The sequence below is a fragment of the Coffea arabica genome, chromosome 3e, assembly GCF_036785885.1.
Source record: "Coffea arabica cultivar ET-39 chromosome 3e, Coffea Arabica ET-39 HiFi, whole genome shotgun sequence".
Classification (NCBI taxonomy): Eukaryota; Viridiplantae; Streptophyta; class Magnoliopsida; order Gentianales; family Rubiaceae; genus Coffea; species Coffea arabica.
In genome coordinates, this window is record NC_092315.1 from 33,582,038 (window position 1) to 33,587,800 (window position 5,763).

Below are 5,763 nucleotides of genomic sequence, written 5' to 3' on the forward strand. Positions count from 1 at the left end.
AGAGGCTCTATGTGACCATTAGGCGCCCCATTACCATTAGCATGTCCATTACCATTCTCCATACCTGCAAAAGAATTAAACTTAGAGGTTAGAGCTCAAATAGCTAATTACATCCGCATCACTTAAAACATATCTAAGGGTCTCAATTCTTACTCCTAAATAAATCGGGTTTCCTAACTTGTGTAGTTTATCGCTCAAGTAGTTTTCTAACCTAGGCTCTGATACCACCTGTGGCGACCCCACTTCCCCCTAAGGCGAACCAAAGGGTTGGCGGGCCGCCTGCCCAGCTCTCGCCAGGACTCACGCAAGCATTCTAACTTAAAACCTTCCGATGATTAACCTAAACTATTACAAAACAACTTTTCCAGAAAAGGATTATCCTTAAAGCCACATTAACTTCAGAGATAGCACAGATAAAAATAACCAAACGGTGCTCCTAAACGACCTACGCTACGTACCAAAGTACAAAATCGCACCAAACCGGATAGATACACACATAGATCCCAAAACAAACTTACAAACCAAGTATTCGAATTAGAGATTACACTTTTCCAGCTTCAAGTGGCAATCCAAAATGAAAAGTACAATACTTAGATTACAATCCGATACAATCCGCAAGTTACAATCAAATTATTCAAGTTCAACCATAAGAAATACAAACTACGCAAATACTTTCAACCTTCCCATCCTGTAAGGAAAACAAATAAACGCGGGGTGAGCTAAAGCTCAGTGGTGCCCCAAAACATGCAGTCACATAATTCAAACAACGAGTAGTCATTTAAACAGGCTAAACAATTAAGAAAGCGTGTAACAACACAAGGTAGGATACAGGGGCTCTCAGGAGCCATTTTCCTCGCTTGAACACCGTTCTTCGTAGTTGACCCTCCGTCAACTCTCACTACTTATAGTCCATGTAGATCCACTCATTTTAATCCTAACCCGTCACCATTCATACCTCTACTCCGGGCCCGTACTTCGTCTACCGACGCAGTATACTCGAGATATACCCGTAATAAAAATTGTCGAGGGATTCACCCAACGACTTTATTGTAGTTCGATTCAGATGTCGAGGGATTCACCCAACGACTCACTACATTTAGATTCAAGGTTTTGTAGTTAGATTCAGATGTCGAGGGATTCACCCAACGACTAACTACATTTAGATTCAAGGTTTTTGTAGTTAGATTCAGATGTCGAGGGATTCACCCAACGACTAACTACATTTAGATTCAAGGATTTATTAGGAAATGGTTCACACATGTCACCACTCGAACGGCTAGTGCGATAAAGTACACACTGCTCACTTCGATGGATCAAAACTCATTTCTTTGCAATTTATCACATATCGAGTCAAGAAAGCACTTAATTCAAGTAGGAAAAGAACAGGCAGGGACACTCACCAAGAGTGGAGTTCAGATAACGGGTTGGGAGTCGAAATCCGTGTCCTCGAGAAATCCTAGAAATCAAATTTTGAAACTATAAGTTTCTATGCAGTTTTTAACTTATTCGTAAACGAGTTTATTTAATTTATTACTAGTTACTTCCTCAAGGAATTTCCAAAAATCTATTTAGATTGAAGCTCAGTAAAAGTAGTAAAAGTGTTTCTTACTTTTATACTTAGAGATGGTAACCAGTATTACTTACTAGAAACAAGTCAACAAACTTCTCAAAACAAAGTTGGAAGGTTACTTTGAGTATTTCTCTAAACTACGGCTTTTATAAAACTTATATGTAAAAACTATTTTCCCCTAGGGTAGGGTTTCTTGCCGAGCAAGTATCCCAAGCTTTTCGCTAAAGTTGGTAAAACTTGTATTTTGAAACTTTCATATAGTTGGCTATCCAAGTGCAAAGCTTAGGGAAGGAAAAGAATTAAACTATAACTTAGGGTTTCCGAAAGCTATATAACTTAATTTCTAGAGCTTAACAAGGCTAGTTTGCGTGAAAGGAAATTTTTGAATTGGAAAGTTTTAGGCAAAATGCTAGATATAGAGCTTTATAATATAATGCTAGCTGAAGAATATTTTTTTTTTTGGTAAATTTTCGAACGCAGCTACTCGAGTTCGTAAGATCTATACAATTTTCCCCGCTCCGATTCCATTTTGAAAACGCAATATATATATCCAAATATGGCAAAAATCACATAGCACGTTACTAAGGCTTCGTCAATCATTAGCCTTAGCTTTCAACAATTGCATTTCCGAATAACATAAAATAGTCAACCAAGGCTTCATCAATCATTAGCACTTGGTTTCAGCAACCCAACATAAGCAAATAAAATAAAAGTAAGGCCTTCAAGGCATTCCAGAAATTTAACTTCCAACATCCGGTAATACTTGTAAAATCATGCTAATGGCCAAAGGCTTCATCAATCATTAGCCCTTGACCTCATCAATCACTTCCAACCACAATTTAATCAGGAATTTAAACCACAAGTAAGCAAGAATCTCAATCCAAATCCAAATCCAGTTTCCCCAGGAAATAGGATATTCAACCAAAACAGTCCACTTTAAAAAAATTCACAGGCAGCAGTACACATAGAGGAAAAATACGAAATTTCTACAAGACAAAGGTCTATGATTCTAGTTTCAAATGCCACTGACGGCACCTTAAACGAATTTTCCTACATCAAGATATATACATTTTACTGGGACTGGTCAGTGGAATCCAAAAATCTGGAATTTCATTTTCCACTTATGAAAAACTCCCTTTTTCTCTTTTAACCGCCAACATGTTTTATTCGAACCATCCTTACATTTCTTAAAGACTCCCAAACAACATATTCCAGGCATTTACATCCTTCATGCTTCAGGGGAAATTTCCAAAAACCAAGAAATTTTCCAACTCAATTTTCGGCTATCACAACCAAAAATTCCAGCAATTATACACTAACATTTTTTTTTGTTCCATCACCTAGTATATAAATATTCATTGCTAAACTACTTATACCACGCAATTAATCCACTCTTAGGTATTTCTAAAACATTATAATCCAAGGGAAAAGCACAATAATTTCCAGAAACCAATTTAAACTTTCCAAAAGAAATCTGAAAAATTCGAGTTCATCATACGGCTTCCAAAATTTTCCAGCATCCAATCTGCTTTAGTTCAAACTTTCCCTTGGTTTTAATATGGTGTTCGGTACTCAAGTTCAGCGTTTAAACTCTTAGCTAGTAAGTAATCATTTCCATATCAAAATTCGAGTTCAAACTATCATTATTAACATCACAATTTCCAGAATTTTTCCTGCTTGGGCTCGGATGATCTTGCATTGAGGCAGGTTGCCCTCTTAATTTTATTTCTCTATTTTAACGAACTAATTGGCTACATGCAGGGCCTAATTACTTTTTATTAGCTATCTAATTATAATTATAGGCTTAAACCACATAATTAAAACCAATTTAGGCTGTAATAATCCAAGCAAGCTCACGGTAATTTCAACATTTACACATAGCAGAAATTCTTGTTCAAAAAAAAAAAAATTCCATTCGAGTGCTTAACCTCAGCATGCATGTCCCTAGCTAACTTTTCATTATTGTAATTGATTAGTTAAACACTTAATCTACCTCAAATTGTCGCAGGAAATCAGAATTAATGTTACGCGTCTAATCCAGCTACTCGGCTGAGATGTTTAACCCCAAAACAGAATTCTTCATGCTATACTCACATCATCCGAAGGCTCAAACCAACATGCATGGTATTCATCATCAAGTTTTACCCAAACTAAAGACATTTAAGAGTTCAAATTATCACCGAAAAACACAAATTAAGCTGCATTGCTCAATCAGCTTCTCGGCAGAAATGGTTTGCCCAAAACAGAATTTTCCACAGCTTTGGTTTCATCATTTGATTACACAAATTAACACATGCAAGGCCACAGCTAGCTTAAGCCACCTCTGATCATCCATATTTATTCCAGAAAATTTACCTCACAGCAAGCTAGTTCACACACGAAATTCTGAAAAAAATCTCTGCTCCCTCTCGGCTCTCACACACACGGCAGGTTTGATGATTCTGGCTTGGTGTAGTGGCTTCAACTGATGGAGGTGGAAGCTGGTGATGTTGCAGCCGTGAAGTTGGGTGCAAATGGAGTTGATGGTTCCCTGATCTCCTCCCTCAGCTTACGGACAGGGCAGGAACGAAATGGAGTTGCAGCTCGCGGCTTCTTCCTTAGGTCGATACTCACGAGGAGCAGCTCTCACTCACTTGCTCTCGGATGCTACAATGAAGGTGAGGTGCAGCTGTGGTTTGATATGTGAAGTGGAATGAATGAAGTGGTGCCGTGGTTATGGAGATGTTTGTGGGCAGAATTGGTGGAGTGTAGGATTTGGTATGCTTGTAGAATTGGTGAAGTTGTGGTTGGCTAATTGGGGCGGCAGTGGAAGGCTGTAAGAGGGAGTGTTTGGCCGTGCATGGTGAGGTTGTGGTGGAATGGAGGTTTTGTGAAATTGTGAAGGGCACTTTGGTCATTTCACCTTGCTCCCTAACCTCGACTAAACTCTCAATTCTAATCTTAATTCCAACAATAATCCCCAAGTGTGATTTGAAAGCCTACTTATACGTTAGAATACTTAAACTGTTATATCGAATATACGCCGATTACGATTTAGTATAAAGGTTCCTGACATTCTTATTTTATTAATTACTTATTAAAATCAAGTTTGACCTTGTAATAAAAATCTAGCATTTAACATTCTTGTTTTATGAATTAATCTATTAAAATCAAGTTTGACCAATATATAAAAAATCTAACATTTTATGCTAGTATGAAAAGAGAATTTAACCTAGCTCTACGAGTCTTAACTTAGATTAGCGGAACCAAAGAATTCTTTATTTTGGAAATTGTATAACTTTCCGCATAACCATGATTTACGTACTTAATTGCGAACAAGTAAAAGTAGTACTAGAGATTAGAAAGAATAAAAAGGGTGTGAAAGACATACGAAATATTATTTATATAAGCATTTTTCAGGGTTCTCACAGAGAGTCATCGCGGGAAGATATACGAATGAACTGGCAAAGCAAGTGAAACTTAGCTCCTGAGAGCTACTATATCCTTGAATTGTTTCTGCTTACTTTCACTGGCTTTATTAATTACTTGTAATTATCTCTTAGACTGTTATTTGGGACTGTTATCTGGACTACGTGCTTGCATGTGTGTTTTTGGCCTCACGAGCGTTTTGCTCACCCTGTAGATTTGTTTTCCTTAACAAGATTGAACTCGGAGATGTATTGGAGAAACCCTCCTGATGTGCTTTTGTTTAGGGTTCCTGTTACATTTTTGGCTATGCCTTGGTTTTTGAGTTGTACTTTTGGATTTGGAATGTAACTTTTGGGGCATGATGTATATTTGGGATTCATGATGTACTTTGAGCACCTGACGTGCGGGTTGGATAATGGATTACTGTTGTTAAGTTTGAACGCTTCTGCATTTACTATATTTAAGTTATTTACTTGCGTTGTGTAGACCGATAATAAGCTTGAATGGAATTGCTTGAGTCCTGGCGAGAGTTGGGCAGGCGTCCCGCGGATACCCTTTGGTTCGCCTTAGGGAGAAGTGGGGGTGTCACAGTTGGTATCAGAGCCCAGGCTTCAGATCTTTGTAGTGTGTCCTAGGCTTAAAAGTTTAGGATACCGGACTGTGGAACTGGTTGAAAAGTTAAGTGACAGCTTGTGAAAATGAAAACTAGAACCTAGGTTTGAATTAGTGGATGACAAGGAGTCTTGATCTTGTGTGATACATGTGGGATAGTACGAAATGATCAG